Below are 15,355 nucleotides of genomic sequence, written 5' to 3'. Positions count from 1 at the left end.
ATTGAACTAACCTCGTTATCTCTAGCTTGCTTGCTAGCATATATATACCTGCCCCTGGAAATTTCCACTACATTCATCTGACGAAGTGGGTATTCACCCACAAAAGCTCATGATCCAAAACGTCTGTTAGTCTATAAGGTGCCACAGGATTCTTTGCTGCTTTTTCATTGCTTTGATGGCTAAATGTCAAGGTATCTACACTTTAGAAAACATTAATAACTCAACGTAGATAGCACCAATTGGAGAAGCAGAAGCATTAACAATGCTGTAAACATACAAGTATAAGCTTTCTAGCAACTCAGAGAAAGCGCACTTGCTAACTTTTGACATCACTAAACAGATCCATGAAGTGTTAAAAGGTCCACAGAACTTTGCAAGAGCATACGGGTAACAATACAATGTTTAGCAACACTTGGGAGTTAAGTACCAGAGGGTTAGCTGTGTTAGTCTGGATCTGTAAAAGCAGCAAAGAGTCCTGTGGCACCTTCTAGACTAACAGACGTATTGGAGCATGAGCTTTCGTGGGTTATGCTTCCAACAAAGTGGGTATTCACCCACGAAAGCTCATGCTCCAATACGTCTGTTAGTCTATAAGGTGCTACACGACTCTTTGCTGCTTTTACTTGGGAGTTATATTGTCAAAACCTAAAGAAGACCTTAATAAGGGTTGTTGCATGTCCACTATCCTTTGTTGGGAGTGCCAAACTAATTAATGAGCTTGCACTGTCTAAGGGAGTCTTGAGTATGTAAGACAACATATTTCTGGGATGCAAGGCTTAAGGCTGGGGTGATGTGTGGTGCCTCTCTGTATAATTCATGAGTAGCTTGGAGAGCCTTCATGTAATTTAGCTGGGTGTGGGTGTCCACATTCTGATGGCTGAGTGAGCACAGCGCCTGGAGGAGTGTGGTGTTTGTCACCGCCATAGCATTGTGAGAGACAGTCCAGGCTGGAGAGTTAAATGGGCACAACGGTCCCACAGTTCCAGTTGTACCCCAGGGGTCCTGTCATAATATCTTGCAAGACCTACTTCATACAAGATTTATCATAGTCTCTAAAAGTGGTGAACATAAGGGTGCAGACTGTCACAGTAAAACACCCAGATTGGGGCTGCATGAGGCTTGGGGACTAATCCCCTGCATGAGCATCACAGCTCTCCCAGCTCCTACTGACTCGAACTGATAGGTTGGGGCTCAGTCTCTCTGACTCTCAGGGCTGGGGAGAATGGGTCTGTCAGTCCAGCCCACCCCATCTCCCCCTCACTGCCCACAGCTTGGGCTTGTCCCCTTTTCTTTGACCCCTGAGCACACTTCCCTTGCTTTGGGACCAGGGGCAGCCTTTGAGGGACATTGCTCATTGCACTGCCTGGGATCACAGACTGACTGCATGGGGGACTGTGCTGACATGGGGATGGACCCAAAGGACAATGGGTCACTCATCCCCCTTGCTGGGGGGGCCTGCACACACTGCCCCTGCACTATTCCCTTGCCTTCACTTCCCTGGGGTCAAATTGCACCATCATCTAGATGTAATCGTGAGGCTGCAGTCCCCTGTACCACCTGTGATTTCCCAGTAGGGCCAACTGTATTCAGGCCTTTGGAACCTAAACGAGCCTTCATGAAACACAGCATCACTTCAGCTCAACAGCAGGGTGGAAGAAGAGCAAGAGTCAGGCTAGCTGTAACCCTACTAACGTGAAATTTGTAGAAACGAGGATTGTGTGAGGCAAGTGGGAAAGAATTGTGTGAGAAGTTGTTGCACCCTTGTGTCAATAATGAGGAACGTAGACTGCCGTCTAAATAGAAGTGAGAAAATTAAGATATCTAGATGGCCTATGTATAAACAAAATGCAGCTGTTGCTTATTATTGTCTGTAACAAAAAGTATAAATGCTGCTGGAATTGTTTACCTGTAGAGAGACCTGCCTAGGAGGGGGAAACCCTGTGTTCTAGCGCACTTTCTCCCTCTATGCAATTGCTTGAGAAATAAAGTATCTGACTTTGCTGCACCCAACCAAAAAGTGAGAACTAAGTTTTTCTCTGACAATTGGGGGACTTGTCCGGGATGGCAACACCCATGGAGATATAGGCATCTGCTACGGATTGTTCCCCTTCGAACCCCCTGGTGCCACAATAGAGGTGTGAGACCTTTTGAAATCTTTATTGGGGTATCGGAGGAGGACTGTCCTTGGGGCCATCTGTCCCTGTTGAGCTTACGCCATCTGAACTTATTGACTGTGCAGCAAGATCAGATGCAGAGTGGTGCTGGGGAACTGTTTCACCGCCCCTAATAAGGTTAGTTTATGCAGTACTGGGGAACTGTTAGTTTGGCTGCCCCCAATAAGGTTAATGCATAAGGGAAATGCATTAGGTATGCACCAGTGCTGAGGGGGTTTTACCACCTCAAAAGGGGTTGTTACCGCCTCATAAGGGAAAGTGTATTGAGTCCGGATGTAAGGTACAGATGCATTGTGGTATTTAGAAACAGAGTTCTTGGGGGGGTGGGGGGTGTACACAATGTGAATGAGAGTTGCCGGAAGATGCCCAGAGTATTCTGCGAAGCGTAAGCTCATGACCAGAATTATTCTAACGCAAGCACGGTAACTCCACCTAGAGGATCTGTAGAAGATCCGACCCACGGTGGGCTGACTTGGCCTGGCATTGCCTAGTGAGGAAGCTACTCGAGTCTAGGAGTGTGTGAACCCATCTTCCCTCCCTCTTCTTCTCTCCGTGTGCCTCTCCTGTGTGAGTGCCCTGTAGGGTGAGATCCTTAGTTTATCAGCCACTAGCAAACTCGGTGTTTTCCCTGTGTGGGATTGGAAAATGGGTGGGGGAACAGTCCAAGGATTCTCCTAACCCCCAAGGATACCCTAACATATTACATGTACGTACATTATGGTCCTAAAACCTGCAGGTATTTAGACAATTGGAATCTTTACACACATGAAAATCTATCTAAACAATGCCGACTAGAAGGTACCTTCAATCTAGATACGATCATACATCTAAGAGGAGCTTTTAATCACCAAAAAAGCCTGACAAACAGTGGGAACAATTTATCTATTGAGGAAAGGAACGGGTTACTTTGAAATTCAGCTTGGCCCAGAGATAGAGAAAGTTGCTCTGCGTTCAAGGTCAAGAATCAACGCAGACCATGCTAAGTACAAAGAAAAACTGCTTTCGGCCCCAGCTGGCTGTGAAAAAATATAGACAGAGGCAAACCAAAGACAATACAAGTTACAGGACTGAGATTACATTTGCAAAGCTTAACTGTCCACTGAGATCCAACAGTGTGCCTTTGCGACCCTGAAGCCGGTGTTGCTTGGTGACACTGAAGAAGCCACAGTCAGCAGGTCTGGACTGGAATCTCTGAAAGAGACGCTGCAGGAGATCCCAGGATGTAAAAGAACAGCCCTCCCAAGAGCAAAAGCATGTTGGAAATTCTGGACAATCTGTATACAGTATAATCTCCCATCCACCTCTCCCCCTTCTCTGAATGTTATATATAGACATGGCCAGTCTGGATGTATGTGTGTGAGTATGAAAGTGGCTTAGGGCTTGAGGTATTAATGTTTTTTTTCCTGAGTGATGTGGGAGCATTCCCAACACTCTCTGTTGTTTTATTATTTTATTAATGAAGCTTTAAAATTCAGTTATATGGTGTGTTTTCTTTATCTTCCCCCAACGATCCTGCAGTGTCAGCCCGATCACCTGACACGAGGGATAGATTGGTAACAGAAATTTGTCACAGTTTGGTGGGCAATTGAGAAAGGTGGGAGCCCTGCAGAATTCACACCATCTATTTGTTTTGCCTTTGTTATTTTATGTTTGCTTTGCTTGGTACTGTTGGTGTTATATGTTGAGGATTGCATGATTAAAGGTGTGCCCACTCTCAGCCACAGTAAGTCTGAGAACTGGAGAGGGGTTTAGCATTCCTCTCTCCACCCTGGTTGACCGGGAAGGGTGGCAGGTGGATCTACCCCCAGTCGTAGCAGGACTGGGCAATGGAGAAGTTGGAAGAGATGTGTACTTGTTAACTAGAATTGAACAATTAAGAGCATAGATCATGAACCAGGCAGCAACTCAAACCTACACCCAGGGCAAGTTGCAGGCCTTGAGACAGGACTTCCAGGTAGAAAAGGAAGCACTGGCTAAGCAAGTACTGGTCCTTCAGGGACTTGTCAAAATTTAACCATCTGTGCTCAGCACATGCCATAACAGCAGTGTGTTTGCCACAAGAGGAAATTGAATAGTTAAATGCCAATTGGCTGTGCATTCTGTCCAGGTGGCAAGCCTCACAGGGGAGGACTCGGGTAACCTTGTGAGTAAGAATGTTTAAGGGAAGAGACCAGGAAGGGTGGGGGCTAGTTAAGAAGCCCACCCTCCTAGCTAAATTGATAGCGGAACAAGTGCATGGGAGGGACGGTTCAGCGAGAAAAGCAGGATCGGGCCCAAGCAGTCAGGCAACATTAGCGAGTTTGGAAAATAAGTTGGAAATTTTTAAGGCACAGTGGAAGGAAAAGAGTAAGTAATTATAAGCATGGGGATTTCACATCCCCAGGACAATACTTGAAATGCTGATTTGAGTTGATAAAATGTGGCCGTTGGGAGACAAGCAAGTGATTTAAGGAAAGAGTGAGGAGTTAACTCTGTAGTTGCTGGAGGGAACAGCAGTTGAACTTTGTAAAAATGCTAAAGAGGAAAGTTCTTGGTGTCTTTGAAATGTTTGTAAATAAATCCAGGCAAAGAAATGATTTGATTGCAATCATTTGGTTATGAACAATTTAGATGAATTAGCTAAAGAAATGTATACAGTGCTATGTAATTTAAACCCTTTTAGGCTCTAATGGGCTACAATAAGTAGTGTTTTCTTTCAGATCACTGTGTTTGAAAGCAGAAGTTAGAAGTAAAAAGCGATCAAAAATTCTGGTAAAGTTAATTGTGTTCCTTTTAAGGTAAGAATCTTTAAGCTGTGAATAGCTTTGGATCCAGAAGCAAGCCAGAAAGCATCTCTATTAATGCAAAATATCTAACTGATAAGGTAGAAACCACTGAAACCTGGAGTGTCTATGAAACAAATACAAGAAAATATGGGGTAATTCCTCTGTTTTGCCTGAAATCAACAAGGGTATTTGTATATTTTAAGCCACGACTGGCTGCCCAGAAGGGGTAGACCTCTGTTTTTTGTCTTTCAGATAATCAGAGAAAACTGATGCCAGCTGAACACCATTCAACATACCATGCATTTACTGGTACAATAGGAATTATGTTCTGAGTTCTATGTCCTGTCTTGTGGTGTTTGTCTCGTGGCCAGAACTGTTGTGTTTAATATTTTCATCCGATAGTCTAGTTTAAAATCAAACAGAAGAGTTAAATTAAAATGCAGATACTTGTTTTATTCAACTTGAAATACGTGTTTGGATAAATCAGGAAAATGTGATCTACTAAAGTCTAATACCTTTGCTTAAAATAGAAAAAGAAACTTCATTGGCCAGATCTTTTAATAAAGTTGTTTTACTGGAAAAATTGTTGTTAAATTTGCATACCAACAGTCTTTGGAAGCAAGGATGTGAAAAGTTAACTCACTCCCCATATTGCACATGGGATCCTTCTGGCTATTTCTAGCCAGAGGGCTAGGAAGGGTGGGAAGCTATTGGACACCAGAGGTTGTACTGAGTGGACTCCTCAAAGTGGGTGTGCTTGTCCTGGCTTGTCGCTCCAAAGCTCTGTAATAAAGTTATTTTAGTGGAAAGGTATATGTGGCATACATTGAATAATCAGACTAATGTACTGTATAATGGCAATGTTTATGTGTTCATTGTTGGGATAAAGTGTATGAGTGAAGAGTGGAAGTTTTCTTTGTAGGTTAAAAGAAGCCAAGAAGGGGAGAAGGGAAAAGAACAGAATGAATTAACTGGAAAAAAAATAGCTAGCAAGCTCAGTCCAAAGGTAAGATGCTGGCCCCAATCAAGGACACTGCTCACAGCTAAGGCTTGGCTGATAACCAAGAAAGGGTGGGGGGCTTGAATGTGCCCAAGCAGCTATGAGATCTGCAAAACACTGCCAGGCATTAATGAAATGTGTTAGGTTTCTTTTCTCACAGGTAAAGAAGCGCTGACCAAAGACCCTAGCAGCCCTGCCACTGCTTGGAACCAGGAGCCTGGATCTATGTAAAGGTCCATCAGCGAAAGACTGCTCTGGCTGCACGCTGGAAAGGCCCTTTCCAAGTCCTGTTAACCACCAACACTGTCATGAAGTGCCAAGGACTACCTGCCTGGACCCATGATTCTCACTGCAAAAAGACCCCTCCCCCTTGGGAGGATACTCCTACTGATTATTGGCCTATTTCTCCTTCTAGCTCTGCTGTGCCTTCTGGACAACAGGGAAAAAGGACAAGGTGAAGTGCTAGTAACCTCTCCCTTGTCCACTGACAGACCTACTGTGCCTTTTGGATTTTTCTAGAAGAAGCAAAACCATTACAGGGTGATGTGCTGGTAACCTCTCCCCTGTAGGATGCTGAACCACGATTGCTTCAGAAAAGAAGAAGGAACACTCACTCCACTGAAATTGCCGAATTCCTGACTAGAAAGGACATTAAGAACTGATCCTGGTGAAGAAACAAAGAATTATACACTGGGAGGAAGAAATTTGTGGGACCCATGCTTGGGAATATGGTATTGATTGGATGTTGGGGTTTATTCTACAGGCTGCACCCTGTGTTTTGGATAAATCCTTCAGCATATATTGCCCTCCCTAACTGGTTTTTAAATGACAAGTACCAAAGGCACCTTGTTACCACTGCCCCTGCCATCTCCTCCATTACACTGTTACCCCATAATACATCCAAATACAGACAATGCCATATATTTGATAAAACCAGTGGCCAAGGCCTTCACACGTGCGTGATTTATTTAAAGATTGTTGGGAAAAAGAGATTTTTTTTAATGTTCAGGATATCCCATATAAACAAACAATTGAGTGGAACAAGAATGGATCAGTGGAAATAGAAATCTATGCTATCACTACAAATGAACCCCAAGAATCTGTAATTGAAATTGATGGGTTCCATAATGAAGTAGATGTGACGGCTGCTCCTGGAGTTTGCAATGTGTTAGACGAAAGAGGCTCTTATTGTTATTTGGTTACCCAATTAGTGAATAATTAAACAAATATCCAAAGAGTTTGTTCTGCCACCGGAAATTTTACCTACATTGAAATTATTCCAGTAATTAATAATGTAACCTGTACCTTATTGCAAAACACCCTCCCTCCCCCTATGCTATTAATGTTAATGCCCCTTGAAAGTACCTGAGAAAGTTAAATAACAGATGTGGTATAGTACTACACCAAAAAGAGATGTATTAAGATATTGATGGACTGTGAATAATACAACACTAGGGACTGTCAAATTTACATTGCCCTTATCCAGTTTTCAGATCACCTCTACATACCCAAATTGCTCACAGGGAGCTGCCATTAGATTAGCACAACAGAGGGCCTGGGTTATTTCCTCTAGAAGAAGAGGGACTTGACCGGTTCCCTATGGGATGGGGCCAATAGTGCAGCAGCCATTTGGAATATTTTTAAGAGCCAAGAACATGATGAGAAATTGGGGCAACTAGAAAAGGCCAAGTACAGGCTGGAGTTGGTGAGTTGCATGTTATTTCTGCCCTTAGTTCAATGACCCAGAAGTTGCTAACAGAGATGGTTCTGAATATCACTGAGGCTGGGAAGGCATTGCAGTGGGATCTAGGATGTTCAGAAATTCAGGATTTCCTGAATGACCAGCTGATGGCCATTCAGAATGATCTTGAGCACCAGGAATGGCCCACTCCCCTTACAGACACTTCAGGAGTACCATCTGATCTGTGGCCATGGAGACATATTTGGAGTTTTTCAGGATGGAGTTGTATATACTCATAGTGCTCCTCCCAAGCATATGGGCCAGTAGGAGGGGTGTGGGCTCCCTCATACTGAATTCTGCCGGGTCCATAGGAAGGATGCATGTGGGATTGGGTGATTCACCAAGATATCTGGGAGATTAGACCACCTGGTATGCCTAACTGATTTATAGTCAGTGCCCTAGAATAACATCTACATTTTGTATGGGGTTAGAGAGTCAATGGATATTTTGGCCATTAGAACCCCCACGGCTTCAGTGTATACATAAACTGAAGCCAGGGGAAGTTGTCACTGTTTATGATAACGTTTGCTGGGAGGGTAGGGGACAAGGAACTACCCTGACAGGACACCTAATTTTTCAAGCTAATGATAGCTGTGTGTATGTTAAAACCACTACATTGCAAGATATACATTGTAATCTCACTACTGCTGCAGGCAATCATATTGTTTACTGGCCTGCAGATAGAATTTTGCAAGTAGCCCTTAGGTTCCAGATACCTTTTAAATGGACTAGAGTAGTGCTTGATTGATTTCAAGATTTGCTTTTATTGTTACCAGAGGGTTAAAGAATCTCTGAAGTACAAGGGCAAATTCACATGCTTCAAAATGTATATCAAGTTGAAAAGATGCCTTTCCTACAGCTTGTAGAATGTCTGCTTTATGTACTAAGTATGATGTATTGTGCTTTGTGACTAAAATTGTAGAACAATCCCATCATACTATTGCCATGGGGATGTTATTGCTTGTATTGTTATTTACTTTAGGATTATGTTGTTGTTGTTGTAAAGGATGTGATGATAACACCTTTCCAGGCTAATCATCATTGTCATTACATCCAATTAAAACCCCTAAGGTTGAAACATCTGGTGTAGAATCTGAAATCCATGGCTTAATGCAAATGGTTTTAAAATGTTAGTTGTACTAGAAGTACAAAAGGTGGGGGTTTGTGGAAGTAGAGCAAGAGTCAGGCTAGCTGTAACCCTAATAACGTGAGATTTGTAGAAGCGAGGATTGTGTGAGGCGAGTGGGAAAGAACTGTGTGAGAAGTTGTTGCGACCTTGTGTCGATAATGAGGAATGTAGACTGGCATCTAAATAAAAGTGAGAAAAATAAGATATCAAGATGGCCTATGTATAAACAAAATGCAGCTGTTGCTTATTATTGTCTGTAACAAAAGGTATAAATGCTGCTGGAATTGTTTACCTGTAGAGGGACCAGCCTAGGAGGGGGAAACCCTGTGTCCTAGCGCGCACTCTCCCTCTATGCAATACTTTATTTCTTAAGCAATCTGACTTTGCTGCACCCAACCAAAAAGTGAGAACTAAGTTTTCTTCGACAGCAGGAACCCTGCATGACAAGAAAGGGTTAAAGCAACACAGGTCCTCTCCGTATCCAGATGAAGGATTTGTCTATGGAATGAGTGAATCAAAAACAGCTAGACAGTCTTTGATGAACTCCATGCATGAACACTCGTGCTGGAATAACAGAACATGTTCCTGCTTGGTTTATCCCACATGGGGAGTTGATCAGGAATAGATATTGCACTTTAAATTCCCTCCTTACCTTAATCCAAGTCAGCTTTCAAGCGGAGACGAGCTCTGAGCTGCTTAACTTAGTCCGAGACCCCAATTTTAGAGTTGGAGGGGGGCAGTCTGTTTCCCTATAATCCCTGTCTCTCTCTCTCTTCTCCTGCCAGCTCAGGCAGATCTTTTACCCCTCTCCAAGTTCATTTGTCCGTCCCAGGCATCCCAAACCCAGTCAATCCAGGAAGGGTGTGGATAGACTTCCCAGCGGTTGTACTTTGCATTGTCTTTTAACCATTGGTAAATGGGGTGAGGGGCTCTCTCCAGCTCAGTATTTACCTATTGGGATGGGGCATAGAGCAGATTGCAACTGTCAAATACTTGGGCAGCCAGTGTTTGAAGGAGTCTCAAAAGATGTGACTGTTCATAAAACAGCAGCTACTGCCATGTTACTGCAGGCCTTTTGGCAGCCTCTTTGGAGACCCCAGGACATCAAGCTTGCTACGTAGCTGCAGATCTATAGAACCACAGCAGTGAAACGTGGGTGCTGAGGAAGACTGAAGAGCAGCTTAAGGATTTTTTAATTTTCATTGTCTCCATCAGCTGCTCCATAGCAGCAGGTCAAGATCAGCAATGAGATTCATAGTTGAACCCAAGCAACTCCCTCCATCAGCACAGGTTTCTCTTTCCTGGTGCAGACACATTCTTAGGATGGAGAATGAGCAAATTACGAAGTGTGTTTACCCAGGAGTGCTGCTACCTTGCCAGTGATCACCATAAACCCAAGATCTTAAGGATCTAGAGATTGATCTGGGTGGCACATGATCTGTGAGGAGGCCATGTCCCTGGGGATTTGCTGGGATGATGATGTGGGGGCTCTATGAGGTGTTTGCTTCTCTTGCTTCACCTTTGTAATCACAGCAAGTAACACACAACTGAACAAGCAGAGGAACATATAATATTCATAAAATACAGACATCTTCCCAGGGAGGCCACAGCACCAAAGAAATCTCCCCTCCTATTTCTGTCCCACAATTGCTTTGCAAGCCATGCTTCGTCCCTAGCAATTTGGTGGCAGAGAATTTCATGGAGGATGATCAGAAATCAGTTCACCCTGTGGCACTCTCCTCAGCCCCCTCTGGCACCCTTCCACCCTGGCTCCCTCCTTTCCATGATCTTTAATCTGACCCTCCCCCACTCCTGCCTTCCCTGCCAGGTGCCTGTAACTGGATCTCAGCTTGGCAAGGGCTCCAGAGAGCCAGCCACATGATACTGTGGGGCTGCTGGCAAGAACAGCTGGTGTCCTCAGGAATCCACTGAGTAGGACAGTTCTAAGCAAAGCTGATCCTGCTGCCTGCGGGGGGTGGGGGTGTCTGCTCTTCCCTCTTCTCTTTAATCCTTCCCCTGGCATAGGTGGGGCAAGTTTCCCAGGGAAGCTGGGGGACCTGCCCTCCTTTCAGGGGAGTTGCAATCTGTCCAGAGGATATGCTGTAAATCAGCCTGTAAAAGAGAAGATCTAGGACCTGTGTTGGGGTGGGTCAAGCGAGATGGCCCATTCTGGCCTCAGAGTCTGTGGTTTCCCCCTACTCATTCCTTTTCTTCGTGGGCCACAGGGAGATCAGAATTAGGAGTATAATCATACCACTCACGGGCTCTGTGTTATGACACTAACAGGCCCAGCCTCATTCTTCAGGGCTATACTTCAGAGACGTTTTCAGCAGATGCCACCATTACACACTCTTCAGTATGCTAGCAAGTTTTGACTCTCAGGAAAATACACTGGGTGGTTGGCTGTTTTGGGTTCTGCCATGTTCTGGTAGGCAGTGATCCTGGGGGTGAGGGAGCTGGCTGAGCAGTGGGAAAGTTTGCTGTCTGCCTTGGGCTTTCACTGGAGTCAATTTCTGAAGGCAGTTGATCCTTGTAAACCAGGCACTGGGGTTGGGCTGAGCCACATGGAAGCAGATTGACCTGCGTGCTGTTTGACCACTTCTGTTTCAGGACTTGTGTATGTAAATAAAGTGAGTTACCTCTCTATCCATACTCCACACCACTGATTTCTCTTCTGCTGGGAAGATGATCTGCAAGGTCTCAGAGGTCAGCTGTCCCCAGCAAAAGGGCTATGCTAGTGCCAGGACTAGGTCACTGATGTCAGAAGGGGCAGAGATACCATACAAAAACACCGTAGTCCTTTAGAGGAGGATTTGTGGCTGGGACAGAGCAGGATATGTTAGAGTTGGAACTAGCATGAGCACTGACTGGTAGGGGAGAACATCCAGTGCTGAGCCCCCACCCTGCTCCCTGCAGCACAGAATGTGTGCACCTCCCAGCACACACACTGGGGAATTGGGGTCAGCACAGATTGCTGGGGTCAGCACAGATTGCTGGGGACAGCACCCCCTACTGACCCACCAGCATGCTTCCAGCAGCACAGCATCCCCCCAGCAGCATGCTGCTTCAGCAGTAGAAGGGAAAAAAATGAGAGAGGATCCATCACCCATAGTCAGATCTCAGTCTCCCCTGCCTCTCAACATGCGGGGTTAGGGAGGCTCTGTGTCCTGCAGCTCCAAAGCCTTGGTCCTGTCATTAGGAGTGTCACCGGCAGGCTCAGCAGCAGCCCCATGAAACCTGCTCTGTGCTGGGCTGGATACTGCAGGATGCTACTGAAGTAAGGACATGAGACCATGCTAGCTCTGGATGCACAGCCACCTCTCCCTATGGGCTGCCTCCATCCAGTGCTAGAGGCAACACCCTGCTTGTCCCTTTGGGCCACTGCTCTGCAGGGTGGGGTACCCTCAAGGAGTTGGGCATTCCTCAGAACTGGGCATGGGGTAGCTCCCTATTCCTGTCACCATCCTGCTGGCATGTGAGGGGTGGTCTTAAAGCAGCAGGCTCCTCCACATCTTTCCCCAGCTGCTGGCGGGGCTTGGGGCTGCCCCGCCAAATGACATGGTCTAAGTAGCCTGCCCTTAACACTTGCCATGGCTGGAAGCAGGTGCAGGGGGGGGTCCAGGCTGGGTGGGGGGAGCCCCAGGGCAGCAATGATGCAGGGAGGGATTAGGTGAGTTTGGGATTCCTGTCCCCCTCCCATACCCACACCTCCACTTCCATCCTGCTTGCGGGGGGTCTCAAGTTGAACTGATGGTGTTGCAGGCCCCATGCCCAGGGGGATGCCCCTGGGAAGGGAACGAAATGCTAGGGAAACCTAGCAATGCCTAGGTATGGAGGTAAAGCTGACATGGAATTCTGGAATTCTGCCAATAACTGGTGAAGGCCAATGAGATGTGGGTGGTGCTGCTTGCTGGCCTGAGCTGGCCTCCTGGAGGGGGGCAAACGGAAGTGTGAGGATTGGGTGCCACATAGGCACTGGGGAGATAGGCACCAGAGCTGACAGCAGCTCCTCATGCAGGGATCTGTGCCAGGGCCCCTGCTTGGCAGGGTCTTGAGAGATGAGCCCACTTCTCCACTGCAGAGCTTTGCACTGTCCTCTGACCCAGCCCCCATCAGAGCCAGGATGGATCCAAGGGTCTGATCTGGGGTTGGAGGGGAGGGCAGACATACAGGGCTGGCTGGGCCCATGGGTCTGATCTGCGGCAGTAATTCCTTCACTCCAAACTGGTCAGAACCCCGGCATTTTAGGCAGCTGAGTCTGAATCCCAGGGCCCTGGCTCAGGTCCCTCTAGGTAATAGCTGGGGAGGGGGCTGGATGGGCTGATGCTCCCTTAACCCCACATGCTGTTCGTGCCTGAAGTGCCAGGGTCTTGGCCTCCAGCAAGAGGCACTAGGCAAATCTGGGGGCAGGGAAGGAGCCTGGTGAGGGATCCTAAGGCACAAGGTGACTTGACGATTGTTCAGAATGGAGCTGGGGCCAACTGGGGCACCCCAGGCTGCCCTCCATTCTGGAGTGGGTTCCAAGAAGTTTGCTGAGCCGGGAGAGGAGGCCCAGGAGATGGACGGGCACTATGGGCTCTGTCCAACTGCAGCAGCTGCTGGAAAAGACAAGGTCACAGAGAAGACAGGAAAGTGACCCCTTGGCAGAGCGGGCCTGGAGAAGGCTGGCCACCACCATCATCATCTTCTCTGCTGTGGTGCCTCCAGTTGAGACCCAGGAGGGGAAGAATGGAGGGAGCTGGGGCCCAGGTAGCCCCAGGGGAATGGTGCTGTAGCTCCCATGGTGCAGGAGGAGTTGCTTGGATGGACCCTGCAGACAGGAGAGGCACAGGGAGGTAGCTGGCAGTGCCTCCTCATTTCTCTGCAGGCCACTGGCTCCCTCCACATCCCATTCTTCCTTGGCTGCTGGATCTTCTTCCAACCCTGCTGCAGCTCAGGGTGCCAATAATGCCTCAAGGACCCGCATATTTGCACATGGCATTTTATTGGGGAGGGACTACTTTGTCCGTCTGCTGCCGGTTACAGAGGCGGCAGAAGGACACATAGGTGGGGAGTGTCACGAGGAACTCCAGCCCATGCTGACAGGGGGACGGGCTTGCTAATGCCCCCGTCCTTGGGTACCTTAGCATGGTATGCCATGGCTACAAGCACCATGGTGATGTCACTTCCCAGCTTCCACCCACCTCCCTCTGCCCTGGTTCAGGCTCTCTGCCCCTTCAAGACATCACAATTTCCAGATGCTCCTCCCCTCACCAATGATGTCATCATTCCCAATGATCTCACAATCTCTTGCTGTGACAGCAATAACACCAGTCAGGGAGGAAGCAGCAGGAATCCATGGGCTCTTAAAGAGGAAGAGAACCTGACCAAGCTTCCTTTAGACCTGAGTCTTGCTTCCTTCTGCTTTTCCTAGTGTGTTATTGTAAGGTCACGGGAGCTGCACAGGCTGGGCTGTTATTACAGAAGTCTCTCTGGGTGCCATGCACTGGTTTGTTACTGGAGAGTCAGGGACACTAGGGCTATGCATGCTGGTATGTTAATATTGTAGGGTTTCTCATGGCGCTGCATGCTGGTTTGCTTCTATAGGATAATTTAAGGATGCTAGGAGCTGTGCTTTCTGGTTTGATACTATTGTAGGGACACAGTGATGCCAGGGCAGTGCATGCTGGTTTGTTGTTATTGAAGGGTCACTCGGGCTGCTATGCACTGGTTTGTTATTGTAGGATCACTCGGGGATACTAAGACTATGTGCACTGGTTTGTTATTGTAGGGGCTCTCAGGGCACTGGTTTGCTTATCACAGGGTCACTTATGGATGCTAAGGGCAATGCACACTGATTGGTTATTATAGGGTCACTTAGAGGCACTAGGGCTCCACACGCTGGTCTATTATTGTAGGGTCACTCAGAGGCACGGGGGCTCAATGCTCGGGTCTGTTATTGTAGGGGCACTGGGGCACCACGTGCTGGTTTGTTATTGTAGGGGCACTGGGGCACCACATGCTGGTTTGTTATTGTAGCGGTACGGGGGCTCCACGTTCTGGTTTGTTATTGTAGGGTCACTCAGAGGCACTGGGGCTCCACGCTCTGGTTTGTTATTGTAGGGGCACAGGGGCTCCACACGCTGGTTTGTTATTGTAGGGTCACTCAGAGATACTGGGGCTCCACACTCTGGTTTGTTATTGTAGGGGCACTGGGGCTCCACATGCTGGTTTGTTATTGTAGGGTCACTAGGGCTCCACATGCTGGTTTGTTATTGTAGGGTCACTCAGAGACACTGGGGCTCCACACTCTGGTTTGTTATTGTGGGGACACTGGGGCTCCACATGCTGGTTTGTTATTGTAGGGGCACTGGGGCTCCACACTCTGGTTTGTTATTGTAGGGTCACTGGGGCTCCACATGCTGGTTTGTTATTGTAGGGTCACTCAGAGACACTGGGGCTCCACACTCTGGTTTGTTATTGTGGGGACACTGGGGCTCCACATGCTGGTTTGTTATTGTAGGGGCACTACACTTCAAATGCATAGAACAGGGTCTCTCTCCGATT

At 47.1% G+C, this 15,355-nt stretch overlaps 1 long non-coding RNA gene across 1 annotated transcript; it reads left to right on the top strand.

Moving 5' to 3' along the window:
- The first annotated feature begins 1,196 nt into the window (after positions 1–1,196).
- On the top strand, positions 1,197–11,789 carry LOC142046739 (uncharacterized). The gene is made up of 2 exons (XR_012655729.1): positions 1,197–5,248; positions 5,862–11,789. It is a non-coding gene; the product is annotated as an uncharacterized LOC142046739 (long non-coding RNA).
- The last annotated feature ends 3,566 nt before the right edge of the window (positions 11,790–15,355 follow it).

Source organism: Chelonoidis abingdonii, chromosome 4 (assembly GCF_003597395.2).
Source record: "Chelonoidis abingdonii isolate Lonesome George chromosome 4, CheloAbing_2.0, whole genome shotgun sequence".
Taxonomy (NCBI): domain Eukaryota; kingdom Metazoa; phylum Chordata; order Testudines; family Testudinidae; genus Chelonoidis; species Chelonoidis abingdonii.
Note: the sequence above shows the minus strand (reverse complement) of the source record. Positions and strands in the feature narration are given on the sequence as shown.